The sequence below is a fragment of the Ranitomeya imitator genome, chromosome 2 (genome assembly GCF_032444005.1).
Source record: "Ranitomeya imitator isolate aRanImi1 chromosome 2, aRanImi1.pri, whole genome shotgun sequence".
Classification (NCBI taxonomy): Eukaryota; Metazoa; Chordata; class Amphibia; order Anura; family Dendrobatidae; genus Ranitomeya; species Ranitomeya imitator.
In genome coordinates, this window is record NC_091283.1 from 67,897,511 (window position 1) to 67,921,928 (window position 24,418).

The window sequence follows — 24,418 nt, forward strand, 5'->3', positions numbered from 1 at the left end:
GGTTGTGTCACCGTCAAATTCCCGTCTTATCTCTGACAAGTTTAATATTTTACTTTCTAAAGCATTTTCCTTTATTCTTCGTTTTGTTACCTTATAACTAACACCTCCGTCATCCTGTCATTTGCTGGTGTGCTAGATACACAGGTTGTCACGTAAATGACTGTTGTGACTTGTAAGACATTTAAGAACTTTGATGGGGTCCTGTTGGTTGGATTGCCACCTTTTTTTTTTTTTTTTTTTTTCTTCAAAGAAACAAGCTCCAGGTGGTGGCCACTTGCTCAATGAATGGTGTCCTAAAAATTTTCAGAGGGGTAGCGTTGTTACTGTCCAGCTGAGTAAACCATCAAGCACAGGAGGTTTAGCTATTCATTCTTGAAGGCTCTTATAGGGACTCTGTCAACACAGAATGACTGTTCAAACCAAGCACAGGTGCTTGGTGCATCGCAGCCTAATATTTAAGTGCTCCTCCCCCACCTGCTTGTTTTCTTCTATCTCCAATCCCCTCTCTTTGACAGATTTGGTTTGATAGCAGGAGAAGGGTGCAGACAGATGGAAAACAAGTAGGTTGAAAGGTGCAAGTCAGTGTTTGACCAGTTAAGATGTACCAAGCTCCTGTGTTTGGTTTGAACAGTCATTCTGTGCTGACAGGGAACCTTGGAACCATATTTAATATACCGTATTCTTTATTGCTGTGAATTGTTCTCAAATATGGAAGAAAATGTTCCAAATTTTGGCACAAAAGTAGAATCAAATTTTTTGCTTTGCATAATGGAGGAGCATGGTTTAGCGGAAGTGTCGTGGCTTATCTTCTACAAATATTTTGATCAAACATTTGATCTATAAATACGCTATTAGGTAATCTGTAAACGAGAAGAAACTTCTAATGGTGTCCAAATTATATCCAGTATGAGCCATTGTGAGAAATTTTGGAGATCGACTAATCAAAGGGCCCCACATTAAATGCATGTTAGCTTGTACCCTCTGTTTTGGATGGCACCTGCCAGTCAGCGGATTTGTTTGGATGACTCCTAAAAGAAGCCGCTTTCTTCTCTCTCCCATTGAAAACACATGAATGCTCAGATGAGCAAGGGCGCCTATGAGTATAGGGGAGCCCGGAAATATGTCTGCCGAACCACACTGTCTTCTGTCAAATAGCTCTCAGGTTTATGGTCTCCTTTAATGTATGCTGTGTATATTGTAGGATTAGGAAATCTGCCCCAATGCCTTAAGTGCCTAGTGAATGCCATTGAACCTGATCCGACTATAGGGGTCATTGAACCTGGGAGACCGGGATCAGCATATTGTATATGGACATTGCTCTGTATGTTTAACTGGATTTTAACCACAGTCTGCTTTAATTCCATCCGTTTACATTTTTATTTTTGGAAAAAATGCCAATTTTGACAGCTTCATACACTGTTCTTGCTTTTAGTCCTTGCTTATTAAGCAAGAAATTGGCCACCAGGGATAGCACTGTTGTAATTCTACGCTGGGGTCTTGGATTTTAAGGGTTGTTACAGTTAAGACAAATATCACCTACCCACTGGGTTGGTGATAATTGTTGAATCTGTGTATGTTTGGCCCCTGGGACTCCATCTTGTCGCCGGTCTCCACATTCTGCCAGGAGGAGGGAGGTTTGCAGTTTATTGCGCTCCCTCACTCCAATGTATATAAAGAAAAATCCTGTGACTTCATTGTTGAAGAATGGATACAATATGTGTCTCACTGTGATTTTGATGAATCTTGATCCAGATTCTGAAGTTTGGGTAAAATGAAGAGAAATTCTGAAGTTTGGACTTTTGGGTAAATGTAAGGGAGTTATTGGAAAGTTAAGGCTAAATTCACGTCTGTTTTTTCTGTGTGCAAACCTCATGATTTGGCCACACCATGACAATCCTGACCTGATCTACTAGCCTCATAAGTTCAGTGCCTTGCGAAATTATTCGGGCCCCCTGGAACTTTTTAACCTTTTCCCACATATCATGCTTTAAACATAAAGATACCAAATGTAAATTTTTTGAAGAATCAACAACAAGTTGAATACAATTGGTTATTTTAAATTTTTGTGGAAAATCTAAAACTGAAAAGTGGGGCGTGCCATATTATTCGACCTCTAACTTAATACTTTGTTGCACCACCTTTTGCTGCGATTACAGCTGCAAGTCGCTTGGGGTTCGTCTCTATCAGTTTTGTACTTCGAGAGACTGAAATTCTTGCCCTTTCTTCCTTGGCAAACAGCTTGAGCTCAGTGAGGTTTGATGGAGATCGTTTGTGAATAGCAGTTTTCAGCTCTTTCCACAGATTCTCGATTGGATTTAGGTCTGGACTCTGACTTGGCCATTCTAACACCTGGATACCTTTATTTGTGAACCATTCCAATGTAGATTTTGCTTTATGTTTGGGATCATTGTCTTGTTGGAAGACAAATCTCCGTCCCAGTCTCAGGTCTTTTTTAGACTCCAACAGGTTTCCTTCAAGAATGGTCCTGTATTTGGCTCCATCCATCTTCCCATCAATTTTAACCATCTTTCCTGTCCCTGATTAAGAAAAGCAGGCCCAAACCATGATGCTGCCACCACCATGTTTGACAGTGGGGATGGTGTGATCAGGGTGATGAGCTGTGTTGCCTTTACGTCAAACATTTCGTTTGGCATTGTTGCCAAAAATTTTTTTTTTTTTTTTTTTTTTTTAAATCTGACGGGAGCACCTTCTTCCACATGTTTGGTGTCTCCAAGGTGGCTTGTTGCAAACTTTAAACAACACTTTTTATGGATATCTATGAGAAATGTCTTTCTTCTTGCCACTCTTCCATAAAGGCCAGATTTGCGCAGTGTACGACTGATTGTTGTCCTATGGACAGACTGTCCCACCTCAGCTGTAGATCTCTGCAGTTCATCCAGAGTGATCATGGGCCTCTTGGCTGCATCTCTGATCAGTCTGTTTGAGAAGAAAGTTTAGAGGGACGGCCGGGTCTCGGTAGATTTGCAGTGGTATGATACTCCTTCCATTTCTATATGATCGCTTGCACAGTGCTCCTTGGCATGTTTAAAGTTTTGGAAATCGCTTTGTATCCAAATCCGGCTCTAAAACTTCTCCTCAACAGTATCACGGACCTGCCTGTTGTGTTCCTTGGTCTTCATGATGTTCTGTGTGCTTGATCTGAGACAATCACAGAGCAGGTGCATTAATACGGAGACTTGATTACACACAGGTGGATTATATTTATCATCATTAGGCATTTAGGACAACATTGGATCATTCAGAGATCCGCAATGAACTTCATGAACTTTGGAGTGAGTTTTCTGCGCTGAAGTAAAGGGGCTGAATAATATTGCACACCCCACTTTTCAGTTTTTTAATTTCCACAAAAACTTAACCACTAAATTTTGTTCAACTTCACAATTGTGTTCCACTTGCTGTTGTATCTTCACCAAAAATGTACATTTGGTATTACATTTTGTATATAGGAGACAATTAGCCTAAGTGGCTACTAGTTTAGGTCAGGAAAGTTGCAGTGTGGCCAAATATTGCTATCTGAGCAGAGTCTGTAATTTGGATGCGTCATGCCCCAATATGCTTGATGGTGGGTAGCTTTACCTGGGTAGATATAGTGTACAAATCTAAACCTGTAGCTGTAGAAGCAAGGTCAAGTAGTGGAAAATGTAAACCAAAAGTATTCTTCATGTACTGGGCTATGTGAAATTCATTTATATTTATATTTTATTTAATGTTTACAAAACTTTCACAATCATTCTCTTTACTGTTTAGTGGCTTTTTCATGGCTTCTCCCAGACAATTACTTGATGGCACCTGGGTACTTGTTACTTATTACAATGTTGCACATTGGATCAGAGCAGAAAGACGGCTACATCACATTCTATGGAAATATTGCCAGTTGCTTTCCTACCAGTTTCATTCTCATAAAACACTGAGTCTACTACTATCTGTGCTAGATATAATGTCCCTTTTTTGCATATTTTAATATATTTTAATATACCTTCAGTATTGTTTGGTTTGATCTCTTCCGCTGCCATACAATAATCCTTGTCTGCTAATGCTGTCCTGTGAGGGGCGTTACATAATCCCACTGGAATGTTCTCCGGCTTCCTGTTTGCTGCTTGAGGAAGGCAGAATGAAGACTGTCTGGTACACAGTGTATGGAGAAGTTAGGTGTTACAGAGCTTACTGGGCGCGTCCGACCTGCAGAACAATCTGAGCACAAAATATACAGTGCCTGGGAACGCCTGAGCTCCAAGAATCAAAGGAATCTGACAGCAGGTTTTATGGAGAGCGCAGGGGCCGACATCTCTGGTGCAGCCACCGGGGCCCTAGAGCACAGGCGCCACTTCCACCTCCAAAACAGCAAGGATCCTCAGTCATGGCAAAACTACTGTTCTTGCACAGGAGCCTTTTCCTGCCAGTGTCCGCCACTCAAAGAATGTGTCATCAGAATATGAACGTTGGTTTTTATGTTAGAAGTGGTTTCTATGATCGTTATAAAAAAAAGTCATTAATCTTGCAACTCTCACATTGGCCATTTTTTTTACTTCCTGTCCTTTAATTTTTCATCAGGCTCCTAATCAGTAAACACATCTGATGACAAAGGATCCATCGATCACAAGAAACAATGATGTCACAGCTCCACTGCTTCCCCTCCCTTAACAATGACGTTTTCACACGCTTATTAGATGCTTCACTACAAAAGAGAACAGCTGAGTCTGTCCACTGCTGCTAATGTAGATGTGTTTCCTGAAAAAGCCTCTTAAAAGTCTGTAGAAGTCCCAATGGCCAGTGTGAAAGTTGCAAGATTTTTTTTTTTTTTTTATGGAGGGGAGTGATTTAAACTGGTCATTTTCTGACGCCAGCTTGCGTTTACTAACACGTTGGATAAAATTGGCCAACAAAGGTTATATGGTACGAAATTTGAGACTCCATCAGCCTTTATTGGATTTTTATTGACAACGATGCAGGAGGTGCAGGTTATTGGATCGTCGGATGAAAAATCACCACTCCTGGCTGCTGTCCTGATCACTTGAACACTTACGGTATTATCTTCTCCAAACCAGCCAACGATCATTCATTGTTAGTTTTATCTGTGCCCTTCATTAGGGCTGCACCGTATCCCAGTTAACCCATTCATTCTGCCAATGGGAATTTTTTTTTTTTTTTCATATAAAAACTAGATGTAACAAACGTTCAATGACCCTCGCATTTTCCATTTTGCTGTTTTCAGAGTTTTAAATCTGTGGAATATCGGCAACAAAACTGGCATGTAACACGTTTGTGGTGAAATTGGAGGCGAATTTCATGGTGGCAAATTCACCCCATGTGTACGTAGCACAGTGCCCTCATACGGCACCAAATTCTCACCTGATGGCAAAGCCTGAATGCAGCATGTGGTGAAACGCTGGATGCGGAGAACCTCTGTGCACCTCCATATGCAATTGGACATGTATGGAAGTGAGCTCATAAATTTCTACTGGCGTCGTATTATGGATCTGCAGATGGCTGACGTTATACACTAGACCCCATTATACTAATTTGCTGAAGTGCACGTCCGCCGTAGGTCTGGGTTTCTGAAATCTACAAGTAATTTACTCTCTGCAGGATACTGGTGTGTTCATATGGAATTGGGATTATACATCACTGTTGTATAGAGGAGTCGTAATCATATGGCGCTGATGGGGTTAGAAGGGAACACCATTCCTCTCGCCTCCTGCCTGGGGCCTCTACATGATCATGTTACAGGATGGTGTTAGATCACTGATGTTTCTGCATTTTTGTCATTCCTGTCCTGCAAAATGTTATTCAGACCGGGAGCCCCATGTCCCTTGTGGATCTGAATCCTCGTGGCTACAAAATGATGGATAATAAGTCTCTTGCGCCTCCTGTACCATTAGGCCTCATCCACCCCCTCCTTTTTTTTTTTTTTTTTGAGTGGTTAAACATTGACTTGTTTGCAAACCATGAAGGCAGATGATGACTTTACTACCGCTAATGGGTTGCAAGACAGAGCTTGAGTTATAAAGGCACCAGAGGAAGGCGCTTGGTGGTATGGCAGATGGGCGCTCACCGGATAGTTCACAATGCACTTTAAGGGCTCAGTCACACCACTAAATTTTACATTCCAGTGCGATTTGACAAACATTGGATTGTACTTGGACCAGTGTCCTATGGGGCTGCGCACATGTCAAGACTGCTCGGACTGAAAAAAAACCGCCATCTGAGTTTGATCCAATATTTGGAGTGCAGTCTATTTTTTTTTTTTTTCACGCACTGACACATTGGAGAAGATGAAGAAATTTGGTTCTCCATCTTCTCCTCAGTGTGTTCCTATTCTTTCATCTGAGAGGATCAGATCACACCATGCAGACACTCAAATCATTTTGTCAGTGTAATTTGCATACGGTAATCTTCTGGCTATCCTAGCCGAACACTCTCAAATCCCTTTTTAAAGTGACCCTGTACATTACTTAGACATTGGTTGACAAATGCTGCCATACTTACTTGATTACACAAGGAATGTTTTTTTCCAAGAGTGACATTAGTGATAGAAAAAAAGATTATTTTTTTTTTTATCGCCTAAGCATTTTCACCACTGTCTACTTAGTTCCAGATATGTACAACATTAATTTGCCTCACTATTGTCGTATGTGTTTTTTTTTTTTTTTTTTTTTGCAGACATGTTCTACTGACACTTGGGAAGATATCCAAGAAGCATGCTGGCATTAACCATTATTTTGGTTATTTGCACTTTCCTTCCAACAGGTCTACTTAAAGGGGTCGTCCATTTTATCTTGTGTTGAGGACATGCTTTTGACGCTTGCTAGTAAATATATCCATCAGACCTGTCCATAAGCCTCCACCAGTTAAAAAGCGGCTTTCCTTTGTAATGTGTTTTCTATTAGAAGAAGCTGATGGACCGGACTGGTCACAAGACCCTCCATCATGGGCCATTTTATGGATGAGAGCTGTGCCGTCTGCGAGGAAATTTGCACTAACAAATCCATGTGGAGAATCTGTCATATCTCTATTGGTAAATGCTGCACAATCGCCCTTTTTAATTTGTCCGAAAAGCATGAGCATGGCTACCATTGTTCAGACAGAATGTCTCCCTTGACCATGGGTCACGTCCATTTCAACTCTGCCCCATTTAAGTGAGCTGAGCCACAATACCACGTTCGACCCATGGTCAGAGGAGGCGCTATTTCTGAAGGAAAGCTGACGTGTTTTTCTACTCTTAAACCACTCCTTTCGTCATTAAATTAACCTAATTTCCTTGCCTAAACCAGCAGTGGCATGTGCTTTATAAGCTTTTGTAGTCTTGATCTTTTCCATTAATTGTATGTATTGCTTTCTGGTATGTAATAATTAGTTATGCTGAGGGACACAAGGAAGTTTGTCATACTTCAGATATGGCACTTGTAAGATGTCCCCCAGTAATGGCTCAGGATATTTTATATTTCTGTGTTATAATTTTTCTTCAATTATCTTGACACGTATCCATAGGATTAGAATACTGATTCCCATGGGTCCATCCTACAGCTGATGCCCTCAGCGATGCCATTAACTTGTTCTCAGAACCTGGGATCCGTGCTCCTGCAGAGCCCCGTATGTAATGGAGCAGACGTGAGCATGTTTGTACTCCAAGTCTGCTACTTCCGGCCTTCCCGTAGACGGCTCGCCTCTGCTCCGTTCATGATGGATGGACAGAAGATAATGTCCTACCATTAGAAAAGCATTTTACAATTTTCCCGAACCATGGGGGTTTGCTGCGTTATTAAAGTTAGTCTATCACCAGAGTTTTGCCTCCTAATCTTAAAGCAGCATAATATAAGGGTAGAAACCCAGATTCCAGTGCTGTCACTTACTGGGCTGCTTGCTGTAGTTTTGATAATCTCCTTCTGGTAAAAGTGATTTTTATCACTAGAGGACGAATTAAACCTGCTACCAGTTGGTCAAACATATTCACGAGCTCTGTATAACATTGCCCCCACCTCTGACCGTTTTCGGTGTACACTGTGCATAGGCAGAAAGCTGCCAATTAGTAGTGGGGATGGGGTCATACAGAACTCGGTATTCAGAGAATTGCTGAATCTGCTGCAGAGAAGAGGTTTTTTTTTTGTTGTGTTTTTTTTAATCAAACCATAGCAAGCAGCCCACTAAGTGACACATCACTGGAATCATGGTCTCTGCCCGTATCTTATGCAGTCTCTTTAAGTTCTTTAAAAGTTCATTGGAAATTTAGGCTAAATATTCACATGTATTTAATCCTCTTTATCCAGACTGTAAATTGACCTTCCTCCTCTCCATTCGTCACTTTGGCTATGGATTAATAGAAAGACTGAATACATAGTGGATGCTTTCCTGAAACGGAAAGTACTTGCAAGCAGCATAATACAAAGGATAGCAGGTTTACCCAGAATCCTTTGCAGTAGGCGGAGCTATGCAAATCATCTCTTTCCACCCCTGTCTAATCCACAACGCTTGGAACTGCCAAGTGTGCAATGCTGCGGATTAGTTTCTAAATTTACACAGCCAACCAATTCCTACCTGTGGACACGTGTTTCGGGCTTTAGGCCCTCATCAGCACAGGGCTGGAATTGGTTGGCTGTATGGAGTGGGGCTCGGTGAGCAAGCGATACATACATGCTAGCCACCTTAGGGAGAGACCCAAGTTGGGCTAAATGTAGCGGGACGAAAGAGACCGAAAAGCCCTCTACTTAAAGGAAATACATAGTGGATGCTTTCCTGAAACGGAAAGTACTTGCAAGCAGCATAATACAAAGAATAGCAGGTTTACCCAGAATCCTTTGCAGTAGGCGGAGCTATGCAAATCATCTCTTTCCACCCCTGTCTAATCCACAACGCTTGGAACCGCCAAGCGTGCAATGCTGCGGATTAGTTTCTAAATTTACACAGCCAACCAATTCCTACCTGTGGACACGTGTTTCGGGCTTTAGGCCCTCATCAGCGATAGAAAGACTGAAGTGCTCAGACTCCGTTCGATTCTCCCCGCTGTGCAAACCCCGACACTCCGGTCAGATAACTGCTGCTTGGTTTTTAGCCTGAATTCACTTTGTACATTAGTTTTGTGTCCAGCCGGGATGGGTTCACTGTGAGCTGATGATCACGGAGCTATTCCTGGTTGATGGGGGGGGTCCAGTCTTTGGGACTCCAGATGATCTTGAAGCACTGATGTGGATTTAACGCTGAAGCCCACAACTCTCCGGACCCAGATGTTGGACACCCACTGATCACAAAGTGATGCTTTACCTTATTGACACGAGTTGGGCCCCTTCAGACATCATTATTTTTTTTTTTCTTTTTTTTTTCTTTTATGTACGAGAAAATTGGACTGATTATTCTGTTCAGACTTTGGTCGGAGTGTGGTGTGATTGTCATCTGGCTTTTCTTGTTCATGGAGAAATGTAGAAAAAAAAAAATCTCCACCTTTTTTCATTCTGTAAGTCCTGGTGTGTGAAAATCAGACTGCACTTGGATGTCATTCGAGTGCGGTTTTTTTTTTTTTGTTTTTTCCTCCCTAAACTTCTTGACTTGCATTGCTGAATTTGACCCAGAAATCCAACAGATCTCCAATCTTTCTGCCCGGACTACTCGGTCAGAGGATAAAATCTTGACACATGGATGGCCCCATAGACTATCACAGGTACCTGTGCTATATGTAAAAATCACAAGTAGCACTCCTACGAATGAAGCCTTACTATATGCGATGGGATTAACCCTTTAGTGACCTCACTCAGTGGAAGTGCCGACTGTTCATTTCCGTTGCTTTTTTGCACAGACATATTGTGCATCGCTGTGAATATTTTATTGTCATCCATCAGATACATTAGCAGTCTGATTTCCTATGTCGTACCCACTGGGGCCAATAAACAGGAGTGCAGGAGAACATGCAGACTCCAGAGACTTCACCGATTCTGCGGTCTGAGTGGTTTCCCTTCTGAGATGCATTAAGTAGCTGCCATCGCCCGTTTCTCGGGGGTCTTCCAGACTGGGGCCCCACACACATTGACTTTTTCTTGGCTCATAATGAAAACACTGGGATCCACTGTCTTATCTGCCAGGGTGCAGAGTGAAATTGTAACAGCTGTAATACTTCTAGCTGGCCGTGCTTGTTTGGGTGGGCTTCTATTGGTGCAGTGTATGAACTGTGCAGCATGTTGGGCACATGTGACGCTTATGGTGACCGCGCCATCTGTGCCTGTATAGCATGTGTCAGGAGCAGGTGGCCACAACTGTATTGTGTAATCTGGTCGTAATGAGACATCGTATATTGAGTTTATGGACTCTCTATCCTGCTAACAAGGGCAGTGCAAATCTTACCTTTGCCTTATTTTATAGATGCCTGCACAGTTTTCGGAATACACATGAAAATTTCCCCCCAAAGATGTACAAAACGAAAATGTGTAATGCACCCTCTTCATCGCGTTTGTGTTGGGTTTTTTTTTTGGGTGGTAGGAAGGGGGAAGAATTTATTTTTGTTTTTTAGTTTTTTTGCTGCAGAGATGGTGCTTCCAGGGCCGGACTGGCCATTTGGCAATTCTGGCAAATGCCAGAAGGGCTGGTCTGGTTGTGGGCTGCCTTGTGTGCTACGTTGTTAACAGAATCAATGTTCTCAAGACACCCACACTGTCAACAGTTGTGACGGAGCACAAAGGCAGTCACTCCATCACGTACCCCAGCAGGCCATGGGTATAATTAGAAATATTGGTGTTGTAGTAAAACGTCCTTTCCTCCATCCACGATAATAATAGTAATATATTTCCATCTGGTACTTGGGGACGGGGACAACATGGGCCTGTGTGATTTCAAATGCCAGGGCTGAATTTCATCCCCAGTCCGTACCTGGGTGTTTCCATCCTAAGGGCACAGTGAGACCGCCATATTACTCGCTCATCACAATCCTCGGACTGGCCATTGGCTCTCCAGACCATGACAGTATATGTATGGAGCGGTCATTCTCTGGTCAGGAGAACAGACGGCCAGTCCGAGTATCGTGATGCGATCCTCGCGCAAGTAGTACGGCCGTCTAACTGCGCCCTTTAAAAGCACTATTGCTATTTATTTATTTATCATTTATTTATTTTAAATTTTATATTTTTTATATTTTATTTTTTATTTTTTTACAAGCGTTCTTTCAAACTATGGAGTATCTCTCCATAGTCCCAATGTTCCCAAAAATGCAGATCTACAGCATTTTTACTTTACTGTATCAACGTGTATTTTTAAAATCCCGTCCACTTTCCTTTAAAAAAAAATAAAATAAATAAAATAAACACTGCTTGCTTGCACTGCGTGGAAACATAACCTAATAGATTTACTGTGTCACCCGCACTGTTGTAATGTTTGGTAATGCTCCGTAGAACATTATCTTCCTTTGCCATGTAGAAAATGAATCAAGGATTTACGGTAGGTGTGGCGGGTATGTACTCTACCAGGCATTGCACCTCCTAACCAACAGATTCTTTATAAAAGTTTTATACCCGTACCAGATCAGATTATAATAGACGCTTATTACGGTAAGTCTACCCAAATCCTCACTTTCATGGTCTGGAAGGGATATACATCAGGGACAATATCGCAAAATTGAGGAGACCATAGCATTAGGAGCCAAATGCATCAAGGGTGAATCGCACCACCTTTCCCAAATCCTATGGAACTTCTGGGGACCTCCTCCGTTTCTATATAATGATTCCATTAGGCATTATCATTCACTAGTTTCTTCCACTGATTAATCAAAGGAGATCCCCCCCCCCCCCCCCCCGCCATCCACCTCAACTCTACCGCTTTCCTAGCCATAAATAGAATATTCCTTCAGGAGGTTCTATCATGGTGGACCCACATCTCCTCATCCAATGCACCCAGGATGCACCGCTCCGGACTACATTCGATCGGTGTTCCAAATATCTGCTCCAATGTAGCGATGACCTCACTCCAATATCTTCGTATAATCTTAGTTCCAAATAAGGTGCCAGAAATCCACTCCTGACTCCTCACACCTATGACATTCATCAGTTGCCCCTCTACCAAATTTATGTAATCTACTTGGGGGCAGATAGGATTGGTGAAGATTATACAATTGTATTACCGTATATGCCGAGAATTTCAGGCCCCCCTTTTTTTTTTTTTTTTTTTTTTTTTAAGGCTGAAATATCCTTTCCCGGCTTATACTCGAGTAATACCCAGGGGTTGGCAGGGGAGGTGGAGCAGCAGCCGTGTAATCATACTCTCCTGCTCCAGGCACAGTCCCTGGTTCCCCGGCGCCGGCAGCATCTTCCTGTAGTGAGCAGTCACATGGTACCGCTCATTACAGAAATGAATATGGACCTCAGTCCGCTCCCATAGGGGTGGAGCCGCATATTCATCACTGTAATGAGCGGTACCGTGACCGCTCAATACAGGAAGAAGCTGCCGGGGAACCAGGGACCGTGCCAGGAGCAGGTGAGTATAACGCAGTGCGCGATATTCACCTGCTCCCAGATCCGCTGCGTCTTCCCCGTCCTCTGCACTGACGCTCAGGTTAGAGGGCGCGATGGCTTTTTCTTTAATCATCGCAACAACAGCATATGGAGCAAATGTCTACGTGCAGCATCTTATGGGGCATAATCAATGTTTGTGCAGCTTTATATGGGGCAAATATCTTTATGGAGCATCTTATGGGGCCATAATCTGCGTTTGTGCAGCACTATATGGGGCATATTTTAATATGGAGCATCTTATGGGGCCCATCATAAACTTTTTGGAGCATTATATGAGGCTTCTGATTCAATATGGATATTCAAAAACACTTAACCTACTGATGTCTCAATTAATTTTACTTTTATTGGTATCTATTTAGTATTTTGGACATTTAACGGTAGCTGCTGCATTTTCCACCCTAGGCTTATACTAGTCATTAAGTTTTCCCAGTTTTTTGGTGGCAAAATTAGGGGGGTTGGCTTATACTCTGGTCGGCTTATACTAGAGTACATACGATAACTTATTTTCAGCAGGTGACACCATTGTGTGTGCCTCTAGGGCATCATTCTACTGATCATCAGTGATAGTGGTTATTAGGTGTCGCCACTTACTTTCTACAGCGAGCTGAGTGGATGCAATTCTAGAATTTAACTAAAAGGTATAAAGGGAGGATATCGCACCTGTGGGGTCCCTGAGTTAATAACACTCCTACCAATGGATAGTTAGATATCCTCATTCTAGGAAACGGGAACTGGTACGTTATGACGTCTCAGCTGCAGATATCAATAAAAGTCCCTATGGGGAATTCTGAACTTGACATGAATTGGTTCGAACGATAATAACATTTTGTTTTCAGAAATCTGATTAAGTGTTATAACATTTTGGTTCCAAAAACCTGGATATTGTAAAGTTTGAAGGTGCCGGAACTCGAGATTATCCAATATCTGAATTTCCCCGAGTTGATCGGTGAACTTCACAATACGTTTACTTTCTTGCCAAACTTGTATTGCTAAGCTATGCGCAAATAACAAACTCTGGGGTGGTCTTTACGAACCCTCCAGTATTGCTCACTGTGTATGCCCACCCAAAAAGTGCATGAGATGAGCCTCTGCATTATTGTTTCCATCCCTAATTAACCAATGCTTTAATGTAGTTGACCAGCTAGAAAATTCAAATATAAGTCGGGGAACGCGTATCCACCTTGTTTTTTAGGCCTCTGCATGGATCCAATACTTAATTTGGTCTTAACGGACCCCATAGAAACTCTTAGGCTAGTTTCACACATCAGTTTTTTGTGTTCAGGCCAAATCCGGCTAATTTTTAAAAAAACTGATCCGACATAAATTGTGAAAAACTGATGCGCTGGATCCGGTCTTCTTAAATGCGCATGGATTTTTTGACAGAGAGAGAGAGAAATCTGCCTGATTTGTATGGAAAATGCTTTGAAAACCGGATCCGTGCGCCGTATTCATTGTTTCACACCTCCGTTTCATGTGTTTTTGGCCGATTCCATCACTGCGTTTTTTCTGCAGGACAAAAAAATGTTGCAGTGGACGTTTTCTCCGTCTCCCGGAAACGACTATTTGGACAGATCCGGAAAGAAAAGATGAAACGTCTGGCCATCAGGCACAATCCGGCGCTAATACAACTCTATGGGGAAAAAACGGATCAATTTTTTCCAAAAATTGCCGGATTGTGCCTGGGGAAAAAAAACCAAAAACCTGATTTGTGAAAGTAGCCTTAGAGACCCTAATGATGTGTTCCAGCATAAGCACTTGGGAAGAATTCCCATATTAACCAATCCAATTCTGCCCGCCACAGATGGGGGAAGTCGGGACTATGTCTCAAACTTTTTCCTCATTATATCTCCCAAAGCGAATATATATTACGCCCTAAGGTCTCTAATCAGATTTTGATGGTGGTCCTATCTCTAGTATTAAAACCTCTTTGGCTATGTGCACACGTTCTGTTTTTTCACAGTAAAAACGCTATAAAACTCATTAAAAAGGCATACATTATGCATCCTATCATTTAGAATGCATTCGCGGAAAAAAAACGCATCGCGGTAAAAAAAAGCAGCATGTTCATTAATTTTGCGGATTTTCTGAGTTTTTCCCACTATTCTATGCATTTGGGAAAAAACGCGTGAAAAACATGGTAAAAACGCATGCGGATTTCTGGCAGAAATGTCCGGTTTTTGTCAGGAAAATTTCTGCAAGAAATCCTGACGTGTGCACATACCCTTTGTGTAAGCCGAACCCAATATAGATGAGGACAGAGCTGGACTGTTCAGATATCTTATGGGAAGCTATATGCAGGGTGTATGCACATGTATTTTTTTTTTTTTTCTTCTTGGGTTTTGTCTGGGGTTGCCACAGTGTGAACGTTCCCCTACACGTTACATGTGTGCCAGCTTGTGCTGCGGCTCATTTATTTTGCTTGTTAACACATACAAAAACAAATACGATTTCCTATTTTTGTTTTTTGTTCTCCTAATGATGTGTATGAACAGATCCCATATGGATGCATCACGAATTACAACGCGGACAAAAATCATCCATTTGTCTGTTTAAAAAAGAAACTGGATGAATTTTCCTGTCATCACCTGAACCTGGTTAGAAGCCTGTAAGCTAGAGAAAGGTGCGGGGTGAGATTACATCAGTAGTTTGTAGTAGGACTAGGTGACAAACAAAACATTCTGTTTGGGCTCCAATATTGGACTTTCTTGTCTCTCTAGGAAGATCCGCTCTTGAGCACAAACTTCTGCTTTAGTGTTACATTAGAAAGTGCAGAAATTGTTACAAAAAAGTCTGGATTTATTTGATTCTGGAGGCGATGTAACGAGAGCACAGCTACTTTCTTGCAATAAAAGTTGTCACGATAATGTGAATATGCCATGTTTGAGTCGGCTAACTTTACAAGACACACGCTACGGGCTATTCCGACCCCCTTCTCTTCTGCCTGGTGTGTGTGTGTGAATCCTAAACCCATTATTTCCCCCTCACACAAAATAATTTTTATGGTCCTTGCAGCTCTGCAGACAATCCTCCCATCTAGTACCAGCTAAAACTGGTATAAGGCCCTTCCACACGACAGGGATTTCTTTGTTCTATTATAGTGATATATTGGGCCACTGATTTGGGCTGGAAATATAAGGAGTACATATTACGAATGTCCATCGGTAGATCTGTCAATGACTGTAAGCGCTAGCAGCTAAACGTGAGTGCAAAGTGCGGATTTCTCCTAAACGGAGAGGAATAGCTAGCCCAAGTTTAGACTCATTAGAAAGCTAATTTTAGTATAAGATGGGTGTTCAGTTATTTTGATAGGTGCTCAAGCACATTTATGAGTATTATAAGTTTTCGTACCAAAATTTGCACCCTGGCAGCTAGGAGAGGGTGCAGGTGAACCAGCCCCTTTAGTGATGTCACAGCCTACAAGTATAAGTTAATGCCAGTCAGCCCAGCCTTCAGTCTTGCCTGAGAAGCTGTTGCACCAGCACCTTCTTATGAATTGGGATGTCTGGCTCCTCCCACCAGCATGGTTAGCTAGGATGACATAAGCAACATGTGAGTGTTCATTTTCCTTTTTTATCCCTGTTTTCTTTGTAATTCTTTGCCTCATATTGTGAAATCTTTTTATAGCTTCTGTAAACACTGCCTACCTTTTTGGAGTAAACCCTGCACATGTGATAGAAGTGTGTATGCAAAGGTCACCACACTTTTCGTCACATAAGTGTATTCAAGAAGTTTGTGATGGCAACAGGGAATATACCGTATTTGGCGATGGCACGACGCATTATAGGCGGTTTTGCATTTGTTAGAAGTACCTGACTGTGTACACAAGTGCTGTTGTCCGTGCCGAGCGGATTTGCACACCTGCCGTCATGTTAGCTGACTTCTACATCTGTGCCATGTCGTCAGCTGGGATTGGTTTGAGATAGCATATTATTGATGGATTACTGTACAATGTCGCTGGCTGCTAATCATTAACTTCTATTACACTAGGAGAGGAGTTGTATCTTGAGAAAAAATAAGTTTACGGTACTAAATCCTTTTATTTATTTTTTTTTTTTTTCCCCTTCTCGATTTTGGTTTGACACATTTCTACTTCTTGACCGGGCTGCATGTCTCAGTGTTGAGGGGAGCGTATAATATGTTGTAAAGGCTCCACCATTAGCTGGACCGGACCCCCTCCCCCCCTGTTAAAACGCCACGTAAAAATGTGATACTGGAGTGTAATCAAGGATGGGACATGTTCAAACAGTTTTGACATGCCATACTTTTTTTTTTTTTTTTTTTTTTTTTAAGGCTGAAAATCAATTTAACAAAAGTATCAAATATTTTAGCATTATTTTTTTTTTTTAACACAACTTATTTTGCATGACAAGCATTTCCTCTGATTATATTAATTGGCTAACCTTTACAGGCAGAAGTATCTCAATAATTGACATGGTTTTTTTTCCACCCCCGAAACGAAGGAGAAATCACCCATCGTAATGTGTTTTTTTTTGTTTTGCTTTGGAATCAATATTAACTTTATTCAAAGATTTATTTTAAGCGGAAACGCTGCGGTTTAAAAGTAGCATGTCACTACTTTTTTGTGAATCTGCAGCGTTTTTGTACCCATTCCTTTATAGAAAACCGCAGGGGTAAAAAAACACAGCAAATCCACTAGAAAACCACAGCAAAAAACACACAAAACGCTGCAGAACCGCACAAACGTGACAAATCGGCAGGTGTGTTTTCTGCCAGGAGAGGTAGAATGAGCAACGTGTGCACATAGCCTGATAGTTTCACTTCCTAGCTTTGGCGTACACTCTGTGGATCACTATGCGCGGAGTCTGTGCGAATACTTGTAACATTCTGTGTATCTTGCGTGCACCGCCATACAGGCTTTAGAATACCTTCGTACCGAGTCTGTTGGAACATAACACAATTCTTATGGAATTTATAGAAATCTTTTTTGGGATCGTTCATTTTGAGGGATCTTAATTTCCATGATCCATCTTCACTTTTGTACGAAGCCCTGCAAAACTAGATTTTGGTGGAATTTGTGATGTGGCCCTTGACTTTCATGGAGCAGGCGGAATCACTTTGTTCCTTGACTTTTTTTTTTTTTCTGAGGCGGGCACCAAAGCATGGTCTAATTTATTTATTTTTTTGCGCATTGCAAAAAGACCGACACTGCTGAAAAGTAGGTCAGAATTTGGTGCAAGTCCATTTAGTTCATTATAGTCAATGGCCCAAATCCGATTTTTCAGGGCTTTGGATAGATGCCTCGAATCTGCCGCGAATGTCATGTTCGGTGTTCTAGAATTCGTTCAGTGGATCCGTTGTGGCTTGTGTCTGAAGCAGGATTCTGGTGTATGTGCTGACTCAGCCAATGACTATAATGATGCAGATGGAGTCAGCGTCCAGTGTTGTGTCGGACGTAATTTTTGGCCGCTTGTGCTTAGTTGAGACTGGCAGCAAGATGTAATTGACTATCGTGAACCTAGCGTTATTTGTGTCCAAAAACATGTGAACCTGACCTCAGGCATTAGATGTGCAAAAAAGATTTTCAGGACCCTGCACCTCTGATTATGTACTCATTATGCTGCAACGATGATGTCTGACCAGGCCTACAAATCTTATGGGGCATCGGGAATACCGGCAGAGAGGAGGTTTGCTGGGCTCTGGTCCAGTGGTTACGGACTACTGAGGTGGTCGTTGCACATGTGCAGGACAACAATGCCACGATTTTATCCTGCATATCCAAATCTTGGGGCCATGATATCGATGTATCGACCTCTGAGAATGAGGCTCTACAGAGCCCGTCATGAATGGAGCAGAGGTGTGCATGCTCGTCCCATCTGCATAGAGGGCAGAATTTATATAGAGGGGAAGATGCTGTGTAATTAGACCACTTTTGGAATACTGTGAGATATGATGTCAAAACGTCAACTATTTTGGCTTTTCCATACCTGGTACGTCCATAATTTACTCGTTCTAGTGTGACATTAAATGTGCCTTCCGGAATAAGGTGCCTCAATATAGCTAAATGTTATATCGGGCAAGAAATAAATGGCTTCTTAGAAATAACAAGGTGTATTCTTGGCCTTTCTGTTCCGGTCTGCTGGTAAACCTACCATTCATCTCGGGCCTGATTTATGGCTTATTGTTATGTCTGACTTTGGACTGTTTGTGGCACCGATGTCTAATTGCCGCATTTGGTTTTGTGGAGACAAATTACCATATCTTTTACCTATTCCAGCCCAAGCTTTCTAGTATAACCGGATTATGTAATACGATCGTAAGTTTAATGTGGAAGTTTGTCCGAGTGTGCATATTTATGAAGATGGCGTGAGGCCAAATAGTGTCTACTCGGTACGGTGAACTTCTTCGAATTGTTTTCATTTATACTTTCCTTAGTAAACTTACACATACATCAAATAGCCGCCAGGCAGCGTAGGTCTTGCTGTAACGGCTGATTTACTTTTTCCTAACACTTTCCTTACACTCGCACACGCTTTCAGCAGTCCTCTATTTTCTTTGGGAACAAAGGATTGGTCCTGTTTAAAAACAGTAGTTCTGATCTTACTTTTCTTTCTTTCCTTTTCTTCTTACAAAGTGAACGTCACTCGAACACCCAATACACTTGCGGGTTTGTGCATATGTTGAGTATTTTTTGGAGCAGATTTTTCTGCAGCTGCAATAAGTGTTAGCAGGAAGCGCTCTATGAAAAATAAAATATACACGTCTTTATGTGCTTTTATTTATAGTTTTTTTTTTTTTTTACGTTCTCCCACCCCCCCCCCCCCCCCGTTTATTCGAGTGGGTGAAAAAAAAAAAAATTGACTTGCTACAGATTAAATAATAAAAACACTGATTCATATCGCACGGAAAAAATAAGCAGCATGTGCGTAATGTAAAGTGCAGCGTTTTTGTACCCTTGAAAAATGGTCTCTAAATTGGCGCCTTTGACCTGCCATAAGGCGGAAAATGTAAGCTGTCTAAGCCCATTGATTTCGGTGGTATCAGCCGACCCATCCTTTTTGTTGTCAGGGGAAATAAGCAGCTGCCGGGTATGTCTGGCTGAGGCTTCATCACTTCCATTGAAAATACATACGGGGAGTGCTCGGCGAAGACCGTTATGAGTTCAGCATTTATATTCGATGTAAAGGAGGAATTCAATCATTTTTTCAATATCTTTTTGTTTCTTTAGCGGGTACTGCTAATACAGGAGTACAGCCAGTTCTCGCTGGTGCAGGAGGAGGTCTTTAAGAACTATTGAGTCAGATATAATCTTTGGTTGGCAGATTAGCCATAGACTCTTCTGTCTATGACACGAGAATAAAATTACGAGTAATCTTGGAAGCCAGAAAGACAATCTGAAGATGACAGTATCTTCCAAAGCAGTAGAAGCAGAATCCGCCTAAGTCAGTAAATGGAGTGTTGCCCATTGATCAGCCTACGGAATAAGGTGATGCTACAATGAACACACGTTCGTTCCCGTCCTCCCCTATTGTTGCTGAACATCAACCAAGAAAATAAAGACTTTGTGTTTAAAAATAAACCTGTAACCAAGGTGTGCCGCCTCTTGCCGTCAGACGGGTTGGATTACACAATAAGGTGGCTCTGATTATCCTCTAATTGTCATACTCTCCCATTTACATCAGTGTAATGCCGCACAATAGCAAGGGTGGAAATGGAGAACATGCACATAAAACTATTCTTCAAGATATGATCGGAATCTGACGGAAGAAGAATGGCCATCGTCTTCACGGAGTTTGTACGTTCTCCCTGTTATACCGTGGGTTTCCTCCCTCACGCCAAAGACCTCTTGATGGGGAATTAGATTGTGAGCCCTAATGGGGACAGGGATGACGATATCTGTTAAGCGCTGTGGCCTGTGAAATATGATGGTGCTTCATAAGGAAGCATAACCAATAATTCCCGTAAGTGGAGTTTTGCATTGTGGAATCATCCATAGGAATCTGTTCAGAAGGTAGATGGGCCAGCTCTCCTGGCAGTCCAGGGGGTCTCATGGTTTCCAGGAGTTGCTTTAACCTTCTGGGAAAGGTTTCGTGTTTTTACAGTAAACTTGGTCTCTTCTAACCAAATTGCGTTTTGATGAAGTGGTTGTTGGCGTCTGTGTTTTTGTTTTACTTGAATGCAGCGTTGGATGTGCCACATTGTGTAAGGAATCCATGAACAATGTACCGTGACTGTTGACACAATGTTCTTTCATGTGGCAGCTTGTGCAATTAAGAAATTGTGCGATGGTTGTGCCATGTGGGGTGTCTGCTTGCCTCACTTGTAATGATGAATAGTACGAATGTCTTCCTGGGTAATAACAGATCATTTTCATATGTGCCATGTTGGTAGCTGCTGGTCATCATGCTTCTCCACAGCTGCTGCAGATCCTCTTGCAGGCCGGTGATTGGTTTCCATTATGGCCCCTGGTTTTAAAGGACTATTTGCTCTCATGGTGGACATAATTTTATTTGAAAATTAAGTTCCTCGAAATGTCATTTAAGCCATTGCCTTACAAGTGTAGAGTATTGATATCAGTGTAGACAGGGTGTACGATTACGGTGATATTGGGACTCGATGACAGCTGCACACTATGAGCTGGAACTGAATCATCTGCTGCTTTTCTAGCATGAACTGGTTACCCCCCGACCATTGCAAGAGCTGGAGGGCAGCAGGGACGTCTGCCAAGGTGTGTTTTTTTTTGTTTTGTTTTTTTTTCTCGTGCGCTGCCGAGGGTCATTGTTTTCATGGCTTTTCATGCTGGTGTTTGCCTTGCACATGCCTTTGTGAGGAGCGTCCTCCATTGGTCCAGCGTGCTCTGGATGACATCTCTCGTGTGGGAGGACTGCACTATTGGATGCTCGCAGGTTAGTCGCCACACCCTGCCTGCAGTGCAAAGTGCATGGAAAGCAACAAAGAATGAAAATCTGCATATGTAATGTATCAAATGGCGTGCGTAACATTGTGACGTGTATTGTTACATTGTTTTGTTTTCGAAGTTGCAAATGTACCTTGTGCTTTTGCAGAGTCTCCACTTTATGCAATGGCTACAGTGTTTAAAGGGGTTGTTCGGCCAAGAGCCAGTGCATGCTGGGAGGATTCTCCGGGGCAGCAGGCGCATGACCACAAGTATGTGATTTGCATACTGTGCCAATTAGATGGGAGTGGTCTCGCTCAATTCATGTGTATTCAGCGAGGCCGGACAGTCGGAATTTGGCCATGAATATGCAAATCGCAAACAGTCACATGACTGCCCGGTCCTGGCGCCATGCACGCGATGTGGGAATTCACAAGTCTGCAGTCAAATAGACTGCAGACTTGTAGTAGAAGGCCCCTGTTAATTTTATTCGGTCAAGAAAATAATTACGGTATGTAATCATGCGCAGTCATTTCCGATCAAATGTGCATTTTTAAAGGGAACCTGTCACCCCGAAAATCGCGGGTGAGGTAAGCCCACCGGCAGCAGGGGCTTATCTGCAGCATTCTGTAATGCTGTAGATAAACCCCCGATGTTACCTAAAAAAGGAGAAAAAAACGTTATATTATACTCACCCAGGGGCGGTCCCGCTGCTGGTCCGGTCGGATGGTCGTCTCTGGTCCGCTCCGGCGCCTCCCATCTTCATTACAAGACGCCCTCTTCTGATCTTCAGCCACGGCTCTGGCGCAGGCGTACTTTGCTCTGCCCTCTTGAGGGCAGAGGATAGTACTGCAGTGCGCAGGCGCCGGAAAGATCAGAGGCCCGGCGCCTGCGCACTGCAGTACTTTGTCTGCCCTCAACAGGACAAAGTACGCCTGCGCCGGAGCCGTGGCTGAAGATCAGAAGAGGACGTCTTGTAATGAAGATGGGAGGCGCCGCAGCGAACCGGAGACGCCCATCCGACCTGACCAGCAATGGGACCGCCCCTGGGTGAGTATAATCTAACGGCTTTTTCTCCTTTTTTAGGTAACATCGGGGGCTTATCTACAGCATTATAGAATGCTGTAGATAAGCCCCTGATGCCGGTGGGCTTACCTCACCCGTGATTTTCGGGGTGACAGATTCCCTTAAAAGAGAATTTATCGCCATGTTTTTGACATCTGATCTGAGAGCAGTATACTGTAGACACAGATCCAGAGATTTATCACTTACTCCACTTCATGTAGTTTTCTTAACATCACTGTTTTATCAGCAGGAGATTATCACTAGAGGTCTAGTAAACCATCCACATCCACTACTTGGACGATCCCTTCTGAATCCATTTCCTCCCAGTAATATCTATACTCCCCTCTGTTGCTAGTGACACTTCAGTGGTGACTGTACTGCCTCTCCAGGGGCTCATGTGAAGCGAGAGGGCAGCCGCAACTCTCACTACTTCCAGATGTCTTGATTTTTTTTTTTTTTTTTCCCGAAGGATGGTAGAATGAAGCTAGCACTGATTGTCTCGCACTGATTGTCAAGCAAACCCTGTGGCCAGTATCACAAGAGCCCCGGGAGAACCATTGCCGACAGTGGTGGAACAGCAGAGGTGAGTAGTAGGGGGAAACATAGGGACAACCCTAATCGGACAACCCCTTCTTACGTTTTAAATGAAGGATGGACTTTCTGTGTACTTTGAAGGAGAATAGTGAGTGGCCATGGCTTAGAGTTGGAAGACACATGAAAGTGATTGTTACCAATGAGTTACCCATGGCATGTTGGTAAGCGGTTACACTTGATTTACCTGTGACTAGTGATGAGCGAACATGCTCGGATAAGGTGTTATCCAAGCATTCTTGGGTGTTATCCATGTGTTTTAGGCGTGCTCAAGCAATATGCTTGAGTCCCTGCGGTTGCATGATTCGTGACTTTTAGGCAATTCCCGCATGTGTTGCGGCTGTCTAACAGCCACAAACCATGCTGCTGCGAGGACTCTAAGGCTACGTTCACATTTGCGTTGTGCGGTGCTGCGTTGGCGACGCAACGCACAACGCAAACAAGAACGCATGCAAAACGCATTGTTTTGTGACGCATGCGTCCTTTTTTGGCATGATTTTTTTTGCTGCGTCCTCTCCACCATGACGCTTGTGCCAAAAATGACGCATGCGTCACAAAACGCAATATAACGCATGTCCATGCGCCCCCATGTTAAGTATAGGGGCGCATGACGCATGCGTCGCCGAACCAGCGCCCGACGCAACGCAAATGTTAACGTAGCCTTACATATTACTCGAGCACGCCCAAGTTACTAGGATAAAACGATATTAAAGCATGTTCGCTCATCACTACCTGTGACACTAAAAGCTTTTGTGTCCATTTATTATCTTGTGTTGCTTTTTGTCAGGGGTCTCACAAATTGCTATGTAGTTTCTGCAAAACGCTGTACTTTTCGCACTAGGTCATCTTAGCAGCCGTATATTGGACACTAGCTGCACGCTTGCCGACTGCTACATGAGGCTTCAGTCTGTTATCGCGAAATTATAAATTGCAGCTTTCTGATGAAGAAAGGATTGGCAGCATTGGATTCATATTTCAATGAATGTTGTACTTCTTTTCATGAACCTAAAACCCCAGGATGAGCTGTTGGTCTTGCATAGCTCTTCTTAAAGTACGGTAGTTGCCACTTATATGGGGCCCAATCCTGCTTGATAGTTGCCACTCGTCCACTACCCAACGGTATAAATGCAAAGTGCCCAACTGAGATGTTTTAGACTCCATTATCAGCAAAACTATATTAGAAAAGCTTATGGACATAATAGAAAGTTTTCTGGTTGGCATTGGGAGGCGTTACGTGTAGTGTGGTTTTTGTGTACAGGTCGTCATTTACCAGATCCACTACATTGTACGTTTGAATTGAATGAATGCTAAAGCCCCTGGAAGCTCCTATATCTATGAATGAGAAATGATGGGGGATGTCTTGTAGCTTGCGCTCCAGGAATCGGCGGCTTTCTTTCTACTGGAC

The 24,418-nt window shown here is 42.7% G+C and overlaps 1 protein-coding gene across 2 annotated transcripts in view; it reads left to right on the forward strand.

The window, feature by feature from the left end:
• Window positions 1-24,418, forward strand: part of PLS3 (plastin 3) — a 110,823-nt gene that overhangs the window by 3,839 nt on the left and 82,566 nt on the right. The window contains exon 2 of one of the 2 annotated variants that reach the window (XM_069746914.1): window positions 22,892-23,005. The exons of the other annotated variant lie outside the window; for it this stretch is intronic. The gene's annotated coding sequence lies outside the window, so the exon portion shown is untranslated. The remainder of the gene's footprint in view (window positions 1-22,891; window positions 23,006-24,418) is intronic. 2 annotated transcript variants of the gene reach the window in all.